Here is a 20,251-nt window from a genome sequence, read left to right as displayed (position 1 = left end):
TGAAAAATTAAATTGTATTTTAAATATTTTACCATCTTATCAATCACTGCTATATTAACGCATACCTAACGACTGATGTAGCCTAGTATCATCTTTTCATTACTGCTGTTACGGCTTTGCATGGTTGAGCGGTGTTAGAAGATGGGTTAGGTCTATGTTACTATGTGTTCTGATGTTTGCATGGCTTCCTATACTGAAGGTGGATACTGTTTGATGTGTAGCTGTGCTGGGGGGTTTTGATGCTTCCTGTAGCACTGCATGGCAAACTGAGAAAGCTTTTCTGTTGTTTTAGCTGTCTGTATGGTGTCTTGTTGACTTTTGTCTGTGTAGTTTAATCTGTACTAATGTCTCGTTGACTTCTGTCTGTATAGATTAACCTGCACTAATATCTTGCTGCTTCCTGCTGGTCTGGTCTAAAATCATCTGGCCAAAGGACTATAGTTGAAAATTTGCCGGCTGGCTAACACTGGCACATTTACAGAAATGTTGATTAATGTGTGTTGTCCTTTATAAATAAAAATAAAAAAAATTCTCAGATGTGCACTTGTTTTGGGGGGAAAAGGCGCTGATGATCAGAGAAAACTGTCGTTTCCAGGGTTAGTTTTGCAAATTTTGGAGTGTAAAACTCAAATCCCCAAGCTCTGTCAGCTATTTTTGCAATAAAAGGATACACTTTGGATTTTTTTCCCCTGCCAGAACAGTTTGATTGACTTGTCTGTCCATCGCATGAGTAATTTTTAAATCTCCATGTGACTTGCTGTGGAAAAAAAGTCAATATGTCCACAGTGTTTATGAACCGTGGAATATTATACCAATGAAGTCCCCGTTACTCATTTGTCATTGTCATTCTGTGCTTCTATACAAACAATCAATATTTGACCTGACTTATTTCCTGGCCAATTTGCTTGGCATCATACATTTATATAAAACAGAAGTTTTAGCCTTATTTCACACGCCAGAGCCTGGAAACATACCACAGAGTGATGCGTGAAATTACATTCACTTTACTCACTTCAACAGTAGTTGAAACCCACAATATAACATCCAAACAGAGGGTCAATTCATCTGATATGCTACACTGAACACATTTCACAGCAGAAGTTGATTTGAGACTTTTGTTTTACCCTGCACAGTAGATGCCTGAACAAAAACAAAAACGTGTTACTGTTACTTTGTATCTGCACAAGAGCAGTTCAACATTTTGAGAAACAGAAATGTAAAAATAGGCATTTATATGCATACACCATTCCGTATATGTAGGCTTATATATACATATTTTTCCATGCATTTGCCCATTCAGCATTCACTTGAGCATCTGTCTGCTCCCAAAACGCTGTAAATCTACAGACCTTTTTGCAGTTTAGAGTCTGAATATAATTAAGGACAAAGGATCCAATAAATTTCCCGTAACCAAAACAACAGTGGCTTTCCAAGGGATTTATCTGCCTCTATGTCAGAGCAGGGATCTTTAACAGGGGGTCCTGGGCCCCTAGGGGGTCCTCAGAGTCAATGCAGGGGTGCCTCCAAATTAGTTAATTTTTAAAAGTCTTAACTTGAATCCAACATATTAGCAAATATAAATCCCCACTGAGGACAGGCTTGCTAGTAAGGTAGTCACTAAGGTAGCCATCCACAGATACAGTTAATGCTGAGGATTCACAGAGCCACATGTATGTTTTGAAATTAAAACATGATTTATAAAATCATACCAACAATTATAAGGCTATTTTAAAACCTTCGTATTCTATGCACTGAAAGGTATGTATAAAGGCTTTAGGCCGCTCTATATGTTACCGTAGGCCCAGTTTAATATGCAACTCAATTTTATACAATATATGTAGTAGGGGGGTCTCTGTTCCATCTCTCTTTCAGTTAAGGGGTCCTTGGCTTAAACAACGTTGAAGACCCCTGCTTTGGAGTGTAACATAATGCTGCTTGAGGGACATTAACATTTAACTTTAGCATCTCGTACTTAAGCATCATTACACTAGCCTGGCTCCGCCCTCCTACGTACTTCCGCTCAATTTTCATTTCCCTTCAGTACTACGTCTGGGTTTGCGGTATATTCTTGGGTTTACTCCGACCAAATATTCGGTCCAATCCGCGAACAGAGGGAGTGGCTGAGAACGATGACGTTGAGGTTGTTACGTGCGCTAGTTTGAGTTATAGTTCCGTAATGGCGGCGGAGAAAGATGCGGTCCGTTGTGGTAACGCTGCCGAATATCCAGAAGTTAAAGCCCGAGCAAGAACAATCTTTGCTGAGTTGCGTTGGTGGCCATGATGTTGTGGCCCTCCTCCCCACAGGGTTCGGGAACAGTTAGATTTTCCAGCTCGCTCCGTTAGTGGTGAAGGAGTTGGCTAAGGCTAACGCTAGCGATGCTAAGCCGATAGTTGTTGTCGTCTCCCCTCTTGTTAGCCTGGTCCTACCAGACAGTACGTAGGAGGGCGGAGCCAGCCTACCAGAGTGGCTCTGGGCAGATCCAATGGTAGGACCAAGGGGGTAATGGCGCGTTCATGCCACCTCGGAATAACAGGGACCGCCCCCGTGATTACGTTGTTTTTCCGACTACCAGCGTTCACATGGTTAGGATGGTCGGGATGCGTGTTCTTCTTCTTCTGTTATATTGGCGTTTGGCATAACAACTTGTTGCATGACTGCCACCAAATGTTGGGCGTAGCCTTGAGCATCAGGTGTGTGAAAACCTGGTGAAAACATGGAGGCTACAATAATTTGCTGCTGTTTTCTTATACAAACAGCACATCGTCAGGTGTTTGTGTTTTCTGCAGGACAACGAACAGGAAAGGACACAGATAAGGTGTTGTTTTTTTTTATACATAGGCCTATTTATGAATAATTTGAAACATGTTATGTCTGTGTATGTTTCTCAGCAGAGGCATTTGTCCACAATAAACAGTTTATTGTCATTGAAATATGTTCAGTGAACCAAAGTCGCCTACATCAAACGTCAGATGTCAACAACGCGTCACCAACTGGGAAACTCGGTTAGCAAAATCTGGCCCGAGTTTCCCACCTCTGATTCTGACAGGAAGGGACGTGAATGATGACGTTTTCACTCGGAAAAAAGTTTTTCCGATGTCCATGAACGCACGGTAAGCCTCTCCTCGGACCGCGAACCTCCTATGGCGCCATTTTAATGCTACAAAGCGATCACCCCCCATTAGCATTCCATTGACTGCCATTCATTTTGGCGCCACTTTGACAGCGAATAACTTTACATCTGAAGCGTTTAAAGACTCTATTTGTCCATTGAAATAAATAAAAGGCTCCATTACCTTGTACCTCACGTTATGGCTCCATAGCAGACGTTTTTGTAAAAATATGCTAACGATTGTGTCATAACCACGCAACTTACTGTCGCATAGTAGAGGAATTACCGTATCGTACAGGAGAAGCGCGCAGGCAGTTTCGTCTTACATTAGCTGTTTAAGTGTGATCACTAATGTTAACTAGCATTTTAGTTAGCAATAATTAGCCTGTGCCTATGTTATCTCCTTACATATACCTACGCTCTCCGTCTCTGCAAGACTGGGAATGATTGAGATTTCTCTTGGCACAGCTACCAGAAGACTTACAACTTTCAGACACGTTGCTCACGGCACATTTACGTCGTCTCTCTCAGTTGGAGGCTGCGCAGTAACGCTCAGCCATCACCAGAAAAGTGCTTCTAACGGCCTTCACTGGTCTTTGTCCAGAGCAACGGGATCTGTTGGTCCATTCTTATATACAGTCTATGGGTAGGACCAGGCTATCATTACACAGTGAGTGCAAATAGTTCTAGTATGGAGTTAACGGTAAGCGTACAGTATAAGCAGTTCCTTCCATTCAGAACTTATGTAGTAACAAGTTATTTCCGGATACTATTATAAACTTAATATTTACAGTGGTTTATTTGGCAGTACATTCAGATCCAACAATTTAAGTACATATTAATCCAAGGTTGAAAACATAACAGGCCCATTGGCAGCAGTATAGCTGGATAGGACTTTTGTTACGTTTTGTTAAAGCCTAATTACAGTGTAATGGTAGCCAGATGGAGCCAAGATTAGTAAATCATAGCAGCATTTTAAAAGGTGGTAGGGCTGTTGCCATGGATCCCACACCCCATCTGGGTAGAGCAGCCATTCATCTTGGATGGCTGACAGTTGTTAGAGAAGCACAGTAGTGGCACAAACAATATACAAATTTGCACTGTGGCTGTATTTGTGATCTCGGTGGGCTTTTGTGAAAGCAGTTCACTGAGAAGGTGATAGTAAAAAATGGATGGGGGCTAATTAGACTTAAGTCATGGATTGGACTCAATGTTGTGATTACACACTATACACAATCCAGCACAGAGATTTTCAGCGGTTGCAGTTTTTTACAGTTTGGTTTAGATTTAGGCACAAAAAGTACTTAACCCTTGTGTTGTCCTTCGCGTCACCGGGACCCGTCCAGGTTATTTGACGTTTTGTATTGGCCTGGCGTTGAGCTTTGGGGTCCCCCCCACCCCCACCCCGTTGCGACGGCCCATTGCGAGGTTGGTCTAGCGTTAGTCTCGCATTGCCAGACCTTCCTCCACAGTGCTGCCTAGGAGGGTCTGGCTGGTCCACACAGCATTCTGGGATGGGAGAAAAATGTGCTCTGGTTTTGAATTACAACACAAAGAAAGCGGAATGTGACGGACATCCGGCAAAAATTTAAGACATCTGGCTGAATTTCTGGCGGCACCTGAACAATCCCAGAAGTGGAACGTCGTGGATTATAGACTAGTCCAGTGTCTTTCCATTTTTTGTTCTTTTTGGCCGGAATATCCAGTCCCTATTGTTTCTCCTTGGTTTTTTACTTTTGGGAATCTATTTGAATAATTTAATACAGCTTGTGGGTTAATTGTTAACCTTGTTTCTGGCGTCCTTTTTATAAGTTGCATCCCCCAACCCTTTTTAGCCTTGGTTTGACTTCTTTAAATGATTGGTTCCCGCAAATTTTTAACGGAAGCAGGATAGATAGACGTACAGCTTTCCAGCCTGAGCTGCAGGGAGAAATCAAATCGCCGGCAGATTGGGCTGGGTTTACCCAGTCTAGGACGCCGCCACTATAAACGTAAATAGGAGTCATAATTGCTGCTTGAACAAACAAACAAGCTTTAGTCCTTTAATACTTTTTGCACTACAATTTACTCAGGTATGACACATTCAGTGTAAACTATTTCTCATACATTTCTCATTCATTTCAATCAAAGTGGTGGCATTTTTCCTGTAAATGTACCACTTCATGTGCTACAGAGGAAAGGTGAATCATGAACAGCACTCTTACTGCTGGCTTTCATGAACTGGCTTTTTTTCTGGAAGATGAATCACTGCTGTTTGGGATCAGTCAGGTTTACAGAGTAGAAAAAACATTTATTCATATGAGGATGTTGAAGTTTTCAAATAATGGTAAGGGGTTGAGGAATCACCTCCCTCTGTGCGTCACAGACTTTCCAACAAGTGCTCTTTTGAATGTACTGTATGGTTAAGTGGTGCATGTTATGGCTGAAACTTACTTTCCGACATCACATTTACAGCTCTTGCTTTCTGGTGTATGGCCTTTGCGTTTTCCTCTGTCACACACGTTTCTCTTCTGCCTGCGTCAGTTTGATATTTCGATGACTCACCGTGAACACCTTAGTGGGAGGAGAGAGGGAGCGATTCATCCTGTGGAAATAATAGTACTTCTTATCTCCAGACATGAGGTTTGTCCTTTCTGAGGCATCTTTTATCACTTCTCTCAAAGGGAAAAAAAGTAAGAGTGAGACAGCCAAACCCCCGTACACCTCCTGACCTGCAGCCTGTCAGCCAAGCTCCCAGTGAGTCAATGTTTAATTTTTTCCTCTCCCAACCGCAGCGTCCAGACCTTATTACTTTTGCATGTGTGTAAAACTAATTACTAACTTTTACCAAATGTCACCCGCAACCTGTGGGCCATGCACAATTTCCATTAACATTATTTCATTCAGTTATGATGCAACAATCCTGTTTTCTCACAGTGTCACTTGGGGAACGGTAACACTCATAAACCAATGCTGAATCGTGACTCTTTAAAGCAAGTGAATACTGTATATATAATGCCACATTGTTAATGGTTAAAATGTGCTATTGGCCCTGCTGGCCGAGGGGCCTGAACTGCAATGTTTTAATTCTGTAACCACTCTTTCTAGTTTTAGTTGTATAACTTCAATCATAGTTCCTTTGCCAAGCCACAATCTTTTACCAGTCTTTACCATAGCCTAGTTGCCATGATATTGTAGAAAGCAAAGTGCTCATATTATGCTCATTTTCAGGTTCATAATTGTATTTAGAGGTTGTACCAGAATAGGTTTACGTGGTTTAATTTTCAAAAAACACCATATTTTTGTTGTACTGCACATTGCTGCAGCTCCTCTTTTCACCCTGTGTGTTGAGCTCTCTGTTTTAGCTACAGAGTGAGGCATCACACTTCTGTTCCATCTTTGTTGGGAGTCGCACATGCTCAGTAGCTAGGTAAGGACTACTAGCCAGTCAGAAGCAGAGTATGAGGGTGTGCCACGCTAGCAGCTAGGCGAGCATTATAACGTGTGTTACAAAGTGACGCATGTTCGTCACTGAAGTAAAGGCTGGACTACAATAGAGCTGTTTGGAGCAGTTTGTGAACAGTGTTTTCTGTTGGAGATGGTAAGTCCCTTTGGGGTGGACTTTAGGCTTTTTCACTTTGTAAACCTATAGAATTCCTCCAGAATTGTCAAATATCAACATTTTTGTGTGGCGATTAGCTAATTAGTTCCCACTGAATACAAATAAGAATCACAAATATATACTTCAGGTTTCCCCCCAGTGTATTGCAAGCCTGGTGGCCCAAGTTGGCCTAAGTTGCCCCCCACCATGCCTAAGCCAAATCAGAAAATTCTATCAAAAATAAATACAGTGTTAGTATTGGCGTTAGAAAACATTGGGCACAATTTTCAGACTCTTGTGCAATGTCCTGTGCCCTAATACAGGTGGTATTGAAAAGTGGCACCGTTTTGCACGGATAGGGCAACACAGTTTTGTTCTACTAAATAAAAGACACAAAGGCATTAATTATTCATTTAACTTGTTTTATGTTTAATGCAAACGCGTGTGTGCGTGTGTGCGTGTGTGTGTGTGTGTGTGTGTGTGTGTGTGTGTGTGTGTGTGTGTGTGTGTCTGTGTGTGTTCTTCTTTAACTGTATTCGTGGGGTCCAAAAACCGGGAGTGCAGTATACTTGTGGGGTCCCGACAGCTTTGTGGGGCCAAAATGCTGGACCCCACAAGTTTAAAGGGCTGTTTGAGGGTTAAGACTTGGTTGTAGGATTAGGGTTAGAATTAGGTTATGATTATGGTGAGGGTAAGGGTTAAGGTTAGACATTTAGTTGTGATGGTTAAGGTAAGGGTAAGGGGCTAGGGAATGCATTATGTCAGTGACGGGTCCCCACAAAGATAGTGCCACAAACCTGTGTGTGTGTGTGTGTGTGTGTGTGTGTGTGTGTGTGTGTGTGTGTAAAAATACAGCATCAACAGCCGTATGCTTTGTAGGGAAATTCCAGTTTCGTACACATTGGATCTTGTTTTATGGTTTATGTCAAAACAGCTGACTATTAGACAAGTTTGATGCTGGAGCATAGTTACCTTGGTGATTACAATGTTAATATTACCTATAGAAATGATGGCAAAAGCCAAAAATAAGATCCAAGTAGTTGTAGTAAACTGCAATGTTCTTGGTTTGTTTACAATATGAGATGAACATGCCTTCCAGACAAATATTCAGAGATGCTGTATCTTTTTTTTTTTCGTTTTGGGAACATTACTTTAATTTAATAATCCCATATTAACTGTGCAGTGTTCAGTGGGCCAAAAGCACATTTAAGTGCCCTGAAAGACAGAGACAAATAAGAAAAGCAGCTCTTTCAATGTGTATTTTACAGAAAATAACATCAGACATAGAGGCAAATACACAGGTGCACACACAAACCTACAGTACAGACACCAAAGTAGTATGAATATATAGATTTCACTGCAAAGACAGGATTGCCCCAAAGCTAATTATGAGTCAGCCAGCATTCACACTGCTGGTGAAGATTTATAACCAAGTAGGCAAACTTCTTCCGTGCCTTCTGTTTCCCTATCAAAGCATAAACTCCCCCTGGTCCATGTTCACAGCTTTTGGCAGCAGGTGCATTTGCCCTGGCCAGCGTTTCATCAGATCTCACAGTGAATCGGTGGGTGCTGTTGTGGGTGGCAGCCTGCTAGTCTGCTAGGTTTAGCATCTCTCCTCAGATACAGCCTCAGATTAAAGATTGATAAAAGGAAGTTGACAGAATTTAACTGGATACAAATACATTCCTCCAGTTTTCAACTCAGACATCGTCTCTGTGTGGGTTTATTCTGACATGGTAGACAGAGATTTTCACATTAAAAGACTTTAATACCTAGCAGAAGTGACTTGTAAGTGGGCAAATTAGATCTGATTTGAGTGTTTTTTGGGAATATTACTAATCTGGATCAAATGTGAGCACAGATTGCAAAACACTCTGACCTCATATTACCCATGTAAGGCAGGAATGTCTCCTGGGACCACTTAATTAAAAGTGCACCAGTGGTAATCAATAGCAAAGGAACAATTTGTGTGAGAAATCAATGAATCATTCAGGCCCTCCAACAAGGCCCCCAAGTGCCATTTCCATTAATGGCTAATGCATGCATACTTTACGACAGACTTCATTAAGCATGAGCACATCTGCCGCAGCTCACACATTTCCTTTTAGTTACAAGCTCACATCCTCGCCTGATGAGCTTTTAATGATTGGTAATGATGTTGTTAGAAATAATGGCTATGCTGGCGGATGTCAAATGTACAAACACCGAACACCGTTGGATGCCGATAACTAAAGCTCACATGAGTGTTTGATCTGAGCTAGGATCAGCTCCTAAAAGACTTCTAACAGTATGGATTTCAAAGGCTGATGCTGCGATATTTTTAGCCTAAAGTTGCTGATTGCCAATATGTGTCAGTGTCTTTAAGTTTGCCAATTTAGAAGCCATTAAGCAGTGTTTCTGAAATAACTGTTTATTGGAGCCATGTCATGTTTATTAACAAGGGGGACTGGAGCTGCCTAATGCTCCTCATAATCACTATGAAATATATATATATATATATATATATATATATATATATATTTTTTTTTGTACTTCTTTTTATCTCTTTTGCAATCAAGCAGACAGTACAGTCAACTGTTCAGGGACACAATACAGGCATAAATGTCTTAGGGCAGGGGTGACCACACTTTTTCAGCTCGCGAGCTACTTTTAAAATGACCAAGTCAAAATGATCTACCTACAAAAATGCAAAACATATTTATTTATACATATATTTATAAATATATTGAAAATCATTTATATGTACAATATAAGTTAGTGTACCTTGCATAACTGCATGAACCCATATTGCACAATACAACTCTGTACATTTATTTGTCATCACCTTACTCTGATGACTTGCACTGAATGGAATCAGCCAGGGATGCATAGTCCGGACAGTAGCTGCTGATAGCCAGCCTCAAGCACATTTCTAAATGATCATCAGTCATGGTGGAACGGTATTTGGACTTAATAATCTTCATGTGGGAAAAGGCTGACTCACATAAATAAGTGGAGCCGAATAATGCAGTCAAGGAGGTAGCACATTTCCTCATGTTGGGGTACTTTTCCTCTGTGAGTAAGTTCCAAAACTGTCCATGAGCCCTGGACTTGAGCTCAATGTCAGCTTGTAGTGTCAGGATCTCATCCTCCACTCCAGACGAGTTCAGGTGAAACAGTGTTGCAATTTTTGATGCAAGTAAATAAACCTCAGCATCTTCCCGAAAAGGGTAACACATGAATGTAGCGACTGGTTCCAATAAAGCAAAGTCTTGAAACCGTTTGTTAAAGTCTGACAGACAGTTTTCAATCTGCTCTGTGTAGCGTCCACTGTCAAGTTGCGCACACGCCTTCCCTTGCGTCTCCAGTTCTGATACGAGGTTCTGAAAGTTTGCCAAATCATAGTGCTGCAGCTTTGAGCACAGATGTTGCATTTTTCGTTTGAATGCATTTACTGAGCTGATCATATTGACCACTGTTTTGTCTTTTCCTTGCAGCTCAACATTAAGGTCATTCAACATGTTGGTCAGATCAGTTCAAAATGCTAAGTCTAGTAGCCACTGATCATCATTTAGTTGGTTGTATTCTGCATGTTTAGATACAAGGAAAAACTCTTTAATCTCCGGACAGAGCTCTCGAAATCTTTGCAGGAATTTCCCTCGACTAAGCCATCTTACGTCAGTGTGTAGCAACAATTCAGTGTGGTCGCAGTCCGCCTTCTCCAGATGCACACGGAACAGCCGTCTTTGAAGACATCTGGCGCGAATAGAACAGGCGATCTTCGTTGCCACATCCATTATCTCTTTCATGTTGAGCATTTTTGCGCATAACGCTTGTTGGTGTATTATGCAGTGATAATTGAGGAAGTCGGGGAAGGCATCATCCTCCCTGCACTTGGCAATAAATCCATTTGAGCGGCCAACCATCGCGGGCGCACCATCTGTGGTGATGGACACCAATTTGCACACTGGGAGCTGAGTTTTCTCGATAAAGTTTTTGAAAGACTGAAAAATGTCCTCTCCCCGCGTGTGTTCTTTCATGGGCAGTACTGTTAACAGCTCCTCTTTGGCAGTCATATCGTTAAACACCATACGAATAAAAATGCACAACTGGTCTGTGTCACTCACGTCTGTAGACTCGTCCAATTGCAGTGAGAAACACTCGCAAGCCGCAATATCCCTCCTAAGTTTCTCGGTCACATCCTCGGCCATTGCTTCACAGCGCCGTGTAACTGTACTTCTTGACAGCTGGAGAGATTTGATTGAAGATACTATGTCTGGTTTGTTTTTAAAGTCTTGAAACAACGATTCAGCCGCTTCAACGAATGCCTCTTTTATCATCTCTCCGTCTTGGAAGGATTTCTTGTGTTTAACGATGACGTGACTCACCCGGAACGATGCTTCGGTGGCGGTCTTCGCTTTTGTGGTAAGCTGTGAGAAAAAGGCCTGCTGTCCGGACAACTGGGATTTTAGTTCTTTCACCTTTCTCCTTCTCAGTTCGCTTTTCGGAGGGAAGTCAGTGTCGTATCTTTTATGAACAGTCCGAAAATGCCGCTCCACATTTCCCTTCTTCGGAATAGCAATGGTAGATTTGCAGATGAGGCAAACGCACTTCGAATAGGACATTGTGGAAAAAAAAGTCCTCCTCCCATTCTGTATGGAAGTGGTAGGTTTTTGGCTTCTTACTTGGTCCAGCTCCCCCACTCATTTTTATACCCTTTTTAAGTTTAGTAGAAATGACTTAGGCTAACTGGGCAACTCGCTAGCTTGCTGGAATTTTGCCGCTGCTGTGCACATGCGTGCTGACCCGTATGTCAGACAAGATCAGACGTTAGACTGGTTGTCCTGTATGTCAATCAAGTGAAAATGTCCTAGTGAGGATGGATGACTGGCTGACGAAAAGATCAGACGTTAGACTGGTTGTCCTGTATGTCAATCAATTGACAAATGTCATAGTGAGGATGGATGATAGGCTGACATCTATTTTTTTTTAATGCCATGCGATCTACCCACACTACCTTTGCGATCGACCAGTAGATCGCGATCGACGTAATGGGCAGCCCTGTCTTAGGGGGTCAGTCCATCACCTTAATATCCACTCACAGTTCGCAGGGATGAGCGACAATCCTCCAGCAACACAAGGAAGAGACAAATGTAAACAATTTGAAACAAAAACAACACAAAATATATATATAGTACATACATATAATAATAATAATAATAATAATAATAATAATTAAATAGTAGTGTTCCCTTTTAAGTAAGCTTTCATAAGAATTGTTTCACTAGCACTTAGGTTGCATCATTTGAAAAAGTATGTAGTAATCGGAGACCATTTAGTCAGAAATACTTCTGTTTTTAGTTGTAACCTTGCGGTTATATATTCCATGTGGTATACCTCCTTAACTTTTTCCCTCCATTGCGTTGCCGTGGGGGGCTGCGGCCTCAACCAGGAGACTGTTATCATCTTTTTAGCAATTAGAAGAAGGACTCTCAGTAATGATGCCTGACTATTCTCCTCTACATCTTCTGGTAGTAATCCCAATACAAAATAAGATGGTTCTAATGGCAGTTCTATTTCCAAACATGTTTTAATTTCATTTTGTATGTTTTTCTAATATCCTGATAGTTTTGGACAGTCCCGAAATATGTGCGTGTGGTCTCCCAGCAGGCCACAGCCCCTCCGGCACTGATCCGAGTCCTGAAGAATCTCATTTTGATTTTCCATTCAAATTCCTTCCAGACAGGACTATTTGTTATTTGATGTCCCTCTCTGCATGATGATTCCCAGTTTGTATCTGGGATAATGGTGTTCATCTCCAATTCCCATTTTTCTTTAATATCCAAACTATTATTATTTGACTCCTCCTGTAATATCTTGTATTGCTCTAGATGGGTCTACATGGGTAATCTTAGCTTCTTCCTAATCATAGACCATCTTTTTAAAGTGGTTATTACCCATTGATTGCTACTTTTATTTATTCTCCAAGTAGCCCGATTCATAAATGGAATTGTGTCCAATTGCACTTCTGGAATCCACAAACCTTGCTTTGATTAGTTTTTGCTACTACAGACTGAGCAATTAGTCCTAATGAAATATGTTGCTGTTTTAGATGTTAATTAGGCAGCAAGCTGCCAACTGGCCCGAGACCCCAGACCAGTTTGTTGTGTGGTGAATGATCATGAATGGAATAATACCTAATTCCTCTCATGCCTGCGTCTGTTTGGCACTTTGAAGCCTCTGTCTTCTCTTTGCCACATCTGCATCAGTACACTAGGTAATAATCTGGAGTTCACTATTTCAGCCTGTTCTCATGTCCTCTTCTCAAGGGGTATTGAGCAGGCTTAGCATAATACCTTTACATGGATTCAGCAGTCATTTATATTCTGAACCGCTTCTCTGAATATTGCTGCATTAAAGTCAGCCGCGGCATTTTCTTCTTAAGGGAAATCACGTTAGACTCCATCTGGATTTCAGTATGGGAAAAAAGATTTGCAGCCTATTTTCACAATAGAAGGATAACTTTTAGATTGTGCCCCCTGACAGTCAACACAACCAGGGGGATAGTAGTACATAAACAGCATTAAATGGACGATAAATGAAAAACATGTACCTCAATTAAGTCTGGAATAAAGACATGAGTCTAATTGCCAAACTACTAATTGAAATTCCAAAATGGGTTTTAGAAGGATTTAATTGCTTCCAACTGTAGACTGTAAAAATAATGGACAAAGCTTGTGAGTGAAGCCAATGCGGAAGTACCTTAAAGCTAGTTCTATCTAATTTCCAGTAGGGGGCGACTCCACTGGCTCCAAAAAGAGGTCAGTTTCTATAGAAGTCTATGGTAAAATGACCCTACTTCTCACTTGATTTATTACCTCAGTAAACGTTTTCCTAACAAGTTTATGGCCTTAATGACTACTTTCAAGTCTTCTTCAATACATCATTATGTTCATTTAGTAAATTATGGTCCCATTTATTTTAAAATAGATGATAAAGCAGGGGATGCTTTAGGGGCGTGGCTACACGTCGACCTGTCAATCATGATAGAGTCTTAGCGATGCTAACCATGGCCCTGTGACGTCATAGATGCTAGTCCATTATTTTTTACAGTTTATGCTTCCAACTCATCAGATCATACCAGGTAAAATGAGGGCACAAAGGTGAAACAGTGAAATTGAAACTATCCAAATATGCATAATAAATATGAGTAGATGTATGAAATAGAATTAGGGCTGTCAAATGATTAATGTTTTTTTAATCGCACTTAATCGCTGAATTTCTATAGTTAGTATAGTATTATTATAGTATTACTAGTAGTTAGTATAGTTGTAGTAGTTAATTAATCGCATGTTTTATCACATGATTAAAATTCTATTATTTTGCATTTCAGAACTGTTTTTAAGTACGTATTAACAATGGAAAGCAATTCTTACCAGTGTACCTTAATTGGGAATCAAATGAATGCAAAGAAAGTTACTTTATGAGCTTGACTTTAAGATTTGTATTTTATTATTATTTTATTATTTATTTACTGTAAACAAAAGAAAAATGTGTGAATCTGTCATTATTGCACAATTCCTCAAAGTACCTAACTAAAAAACTAAAAATCCCTATCCTTACCAGAGTCAATATAGTGTGCAGTAACTTCTAAATAATGTTGATTACTCACTGACGTCCAGTGATCACCAGTTAATGAGACAGCGTTTGCAGCGCTTTGCAGCAGTTCCAGTTTGGCTGCTTTCTCCGTGTCGTACAGGCTGTGTATGCGCGGAAACTACTGTCCCCCTCGACGACAATGTATAAGACGGGTCAGAACATGCCAACCGTAGTACGTCTTTAAGACCCAAGTCTTCTACGATGCTAACAGGTCTGCAGTTAGTTGCCACCCATTTCGCAAGAGCTGTAGTATTTTTTGTGGATTTGGTTTCATCAACAGGTCGGCAACTAGCACTCTCCAAAATAGTGCTTTGCCTGAGCTCTCTAGCATCAACCTGAGTCACATTAACTGTACTACTATGCTTAGCTCGTAGGTGGTAGCTCAAGCTTGACGTGCTTCGGTGATATTTTAATTCGGCTTTACACAATGTGCATATGGCTTTCGACTTGTCTACTGAGCCCTCCGGGAGTTTTGGAAAATAAAAAACTCCATTCAGAATTGTGTTGCTGCTATCTTTCTCCATCATGCTTGCAGCCTGCAGGCAATAATACATATACACATATAATACAATGTTACAGGACTGGGATCTGACTACAGTGAATGAAGTACTCTTCAGAACTTTGCAGAGAGGCAAGCTGTGGTTTTGATATTTTATGATATGGGATCACACACACACACACAAAGACACACACACACACACACACACACAATGAAGAAAGCCTCTCTGCTCTTATAAGGCAGCAACGCGCTGCTGTATACCAGGTGCTGGAGTGCTGAACTCAGCAGACAAGATGTTGAAGTGAAGAATCTCTCGGGCTAGAGATGCAGCTGCTCCCTGCTCAGTTAAGCTGAGTTACTGCAGTTTGAACTGAATGGAGCAGAGAAGCCAAGTTGAAACTCTGCAGTGAGGGAATAACATAACACAACAAATATAATGTCACAGTTTTTATACTCCACACTGGCTATAAAGGGATTTGAGTAAGCAGTACATTCACTAAAAAAAGCCAAATGAAATATACTCAAAACATGACAGTATGCATACTGAAGTTGCCTGTTTTTTTAATGGGGTGTTTATTGACAATAGGGCTGCCTCCGACAAAAGATTTTTGTTAGTTCAAGCTAATAGTCGGCTGGTCGTCGCACGTTTATTATATTAAATTGTTTAAAAATGTTTTTTCTTTTCTGTTCTATTTAACGTAACAGCCGCTGTTTAAACTTGTAGTTAACGTTGTGAAACAGAACTAGTTAAGTTTATGTAAAAAAAAATACTTAATTAAGGTTAGGGTTATATGCTTAAAATTAGTTATATAAAACCACTAAAGTAAGGCATAACTGCGTCACGGATTAAGGTCTGTAAAAGTCGGTTAATTAAAAAAAGTGACCGTTGACTTTTGGTTTCATATGGGACATGAACCTCTCTCTCCTGAGTGAAAGTTCTGTGTTTGTCTGACCCCTATGCGGAATTCGCAAGCGTACCTCCTATGGGGAGATTCTTAGGCTAACAAGCCATTACCTTCCGCTAGCATTCCATTGAGTCCCATTCATTTTGGCGTCACTTTGACAGCAAGTAACTTTACATCTGAAGCGTTTAAAGACTCTATTTGTCCAGTGTTTATTTCTAAAGAAACACGACAATGTATAAAAGGCTCCATTACCTTGTATCTCACGTTATGGCCCCGTAGCAGCCGTTTTTGTAAAAATAGGCTAACGATTGTGTCATAACCACGCGACTTTCTGTCGCACAGTAGAGAAATTACCGTATAGTCAAGAGAAGCTTGCAGGCAGTCGGGGGGACGTGGAGGCATACAGTCAAGGGAGAAGCCCATAGAGAGTCCATGAAAGCATCAGAACAAAATATTTCAGCAACGTTTTGATGGATTGGAAATACTTCAGTATCTCTGCAAGATTGGGAATGATTGAGATTTCTCTTGGCACAGCTACCAGAAGACTTACAACTTTCAGACAGGTTGCTCACGTCACATCTACGTCGTCAAGCTCAGTTTGAGGCTGCGCATTAACGCTCAGCCATCACCGTAAAAGTGCTTCTAATTGACTTCACTAGTCTCCGTCGAAGTCTATGGCGTCGCTGTGTCCATTTTTTCACTGTCTATGGTGCTCCCACTCATTTGCTCCCACAATAATTATTACGGCTATGAGAGGTCGCCGCCTAACAGCAAATGTAAATACTGGTTGTTATGAGCTGCTTGTACAATCGACCTATACGGTCGTTTTCTGTGTGACGACGATTTAAAACCATACTTAGCTAAACGTGGACTTTGAATTGGGACAGTAGTTGGACTGTGACTAATGACATTTCACAAGTTCACACAAGAACACAGATTGAGAAAACCCTCTAGTAAACAGAAGGGCTGACATAAGAAGAGAGAACCAGAACTGAGTGAGAGGAGGAGTAATATTGATAGGACAGGCAAAAACAATCTCTACGTATAAATTGTTCAATATGATATCAAGGCCAAGATGCATTTTGCTAATATGCTGTCTTATTGAATTCTCCCCCACCTTTCTTCACCCTAAAGACATACCAGCACAGCTGGCTGAACTGCTCCCACTGAAATCCCAATACCAGGCCCCCAGCTGGATTAACTCACATATAAATCGAAGCCCTGAAGAGTAACATGTACTCTCTTGTTCTCTCTTGCTCCTGGCCCTCGCTGCGACTCTAGACTTTTAGAATAACAACATAGCGGCCTGTGGGCCCAGTATGGATCTACTCCCGCTACCTGTGTTCATGTTCTTCATGTAAATTTATGATTGTGATTTTTTTTTCACCACTCCAGTCAGTGTTGTGTTCAATGAATATTAATGATCCCCTGGTTCTCTATGTGATTGCTGCTGTTATGGAGGTAATTTCCATCCCACTGCCCACCCACGCCCCCATTACAGCCCCACAAGTAATACGAATCAGAGCGCCCTGACAATTACATACAAGGGCATCTTGGTGAAAACAGAGGGGTGATGCATAAACAATGTTTTGTAGAGAGAACGCTCCTCTTCAATGGTGCATAACAACAGTGATGCTCAAACTTTTTTTCAACAATCTACCCCCTTTGAAATAGTTTTCAGCCATGTACCCCCTAAACAGCACAATACATTTTTGGTAGAAAAAAAAGTCTATATAAAGAGGCTAAACAAAAACCTTGCAACTGAAAAACTCTTAAATGCTAGCCTACATTTCAATTGTTTAGAATCCATCACTAAATTAATTCTTTATTATAGTATAATTATTTTAGGAATTATGTATAAAAAAATCTCAGGTACCCCCTGCAGTACTCCAAAGGACCCCTAGGTGTACTAGTGTCCAAAATTAACTTTTGGACTCACCGGTCATGTTGGCGAGCAGATAAAAAAATAAACTGGCAAAGCATCTTTCTCACCGGCCAAAATATTAAATTGCGTTTTTCTTGTAACATACATCACAAAACTTTGTGGTTGGGGTTGCAAGTCCTGCTGGTTAATCCTCCGTTTTCATCATGTTTTCTTTGGAAGGCTGACTGACTCCTGCCAAAAATCGCCACATACTGGCTACTTAATTAGCCTTCGGAAATTACTAGCTCGTAGTAAACAGAAGTGATGTGGTGACTGGTGTTACGGTGTGTGTGTGTGTGTGTGTGTGTGTGTGTGTGTGTGTGTGTGTGTGTGTGTGTGTGTGTGTGTGTGTGTGTCAGTGTATGTTTGTGTGTGTCGGGTCACCCCTGTGATGCTCCACAGAGGAAAGTAGCTGCAGCTTAACCAAAATGAAGACTGAACTATTTTGGTATTTGGTACATTTAACTAGCCTGGTCCTACCAGACTCTGGTACATTTCATTTGTACAGAGAGTCTGGCCGATCTCCATTGACAAGTGTTAACTTCCTTGAAGGCGGGTACTCTGTTGAAATCTAAAACTATTGGATCTGCCCAGAGCCACTCTGGATCTGCCATAACCAATCGCTAACGTTTGGTCATGACGTCAGCTTAGCATCGCTAGCGTTCGCCTTAGCCAACTCCTTCAACACTAACGGAGCGAGCTGGAAAATCTAACTGTTCCCGACCCCCGTGGGGAGGAGGGCCACAACATCATGGCCACCAACACAACTCAGCAAAGATTGTTCTTGCTCGGGCTTTAACTTCTGGATATTCGGCAGCGTTGCCACAACGGACCGAAAGGCTTCACTCGCATCTTTCTCCGCCGCCATTACGGAACTACAGCTCAAACTAGCGCACAACCTCAACGTCATCGTTCTCAGCCACTCCCTCTGTTCGCTGATTGGATAGGTAAAGATTGGCCGGAGAAAAACCCGCAAATATACCGCAAACCCAGACGACGTACGTAAGGAAAATGAAATTTGAGCGGAAGTACGTAGGAGGGCAGAGCCAAGCTAACATTTACCCGCCATGATAGTCTTCTGAGATTTACTCGTTAAACCAAATATCTACTTGCATTTGGCGCTTGGCGAAGTTAATTTCGGACCTACGGTACCATTTGAGAAACACTGCATTACAATGCCCAACTCCTGTAAGACATAAGAAATGCATGAAAGAATGTTGCTATTTGTTTTTGGTGGGGAATAAGCCCCAGGATTTTAAAGTGTTGAAAGTGGAAAGAAATCATGAGTTTAATTTGACCTTAATGTGCCTTTACTAAAAGTTTATTAGAATGTGCTGCAGGGGGAACCTATTTGGCTTTCATTTATCTAAAGAAGTAAATGTAAAAGGGCCAAGTCCATACTTTTGACAGCTGTGATGTATCATAATGAAGAAAATAGGGCCACACAACCTATTTCAGTGCTGCTGGGGAAAACTATAATGTCCTGACTAGCTTCATGGATATTGATTAAGCCACATCTTTTAATAAAGTATTTGTAAGTCCATATCAATTCAATTTTCACATGAGATTTGTACGTGGAAAAAGTTAGTCACAGTCTGTTTTCTTTGTTTTTCTCTGGTCTATTTGCAGTTGCACAAAACAGAAAGCACGTCACTGCTTGGAGGATTATGAAACTTTGTGTTCTTGGAATAGCAAATGTTTAAGCATTAATAAACCTTAGGATACAGAAGGATGAATCATGATTCGGTAACATCAATCAGCAACAGAGTATGACATTTATTTTTATTTTCAAGATGCATTTTTGGTTCAATTTAATGATTGACAGTGGAGAGAGTCAGGTTGATGGACGATGACAACCAAAAACACAGTTTATGCCAGGCATGGTATGTGACCTGGACACAGATAACCATTTACATCTAATATTAGTAATGTGTCTTTATAAAGATTGATATGCATCAGCACTGTTGTATACTGATTTTTTTTAGGGTTTTAGTTGTAACCACAGCTGACTGTAGAAGGCTGGACACATACCCTAGCAAAGAGCTTTGCACATCCACCCAGCACCCCAACATCCTCTCTTTTTCACACTTTCACTGTGCATGTGACAAAATAGAAATACCATAGACAGTGTACCACAGCAGTTTGCTTCATGTACTTTCTTGTTGAAATTGGGAACAAAAAAACCCCCGCCATAATATCTAAATTTATCCAAAAGTAACAGAATCCCACACAGCTGTTCCTGGCTGTTTCCACATGGTTATGAAACATGGCTGAAACGTACGAGGACACACAGAGACTCTGTGCTTTTTACTGTGAGCCACTGGCAGCCTCACAGTTAACACGATTGCATGTATTGCAATCTAGTTCTTTTGGTCATGTCACCCAGTTTTTATGACCATAGGTGAGGGTAGGAGCGAAAAATTGCCCGGTAGATCAAGAGCTTTGCCTTCCAGCTCAGCTTTCTTTTCGTCAACGGTTCTCGGATTCTCCGGCCAATCTCCCGCTCCATTGTCTTCTCACGCGCGAACAAGCTAAGACCCAGAGGAATGTGCAAAAGGTCAGGATTTATAGTTGGTGCAATGGTCAGGTATAAAC

At 41.1% G+C, this 20,251-nt stretch overlaps 1 long non-coding RNA gene across 1 annotated transcript; it reads left to right on the top strand.

The window, feature by feature from the left end:
* Positions 1-1,461: 1,461 nt before the first annotated feature.
* Positions 1,462-19,043, top strand: LOC118495949. The gene is made up of 4 exons (XR_004898407.1): positions 1,462-1,545; positions 6,662-6,664; positions 17,452-17,459; positions 19,032-19,043. It is a non-coding gene; the product is annotated as an uncharacterized LOC118495949 (long non-coding RNA).
* The last annotated feature ends 1,208 nt before the right edge of the window (positions 19,044-20,251 follow it).

The sequence above is a fragment of the Sander lucioperca genome, chromosome 9 (assembly GCF_008315115.2).
Source record: "Sander lucioperca isolate FBNREF2018 chromosome 9, SLUC_FBN_1.2, whole genome shotgun sequence".
NCBI classification, from domain to species: Eukaryota; Metazoa; Chordata; class Actinopteri; order Perciformes; family Percidae; genus Sander; species Sander lucioperca.
The sequence above is the reverse complement of the archived record's forward strand: the minus strand, read 5'-3'. Positions and strand labels throughout refer to the sequence as shown.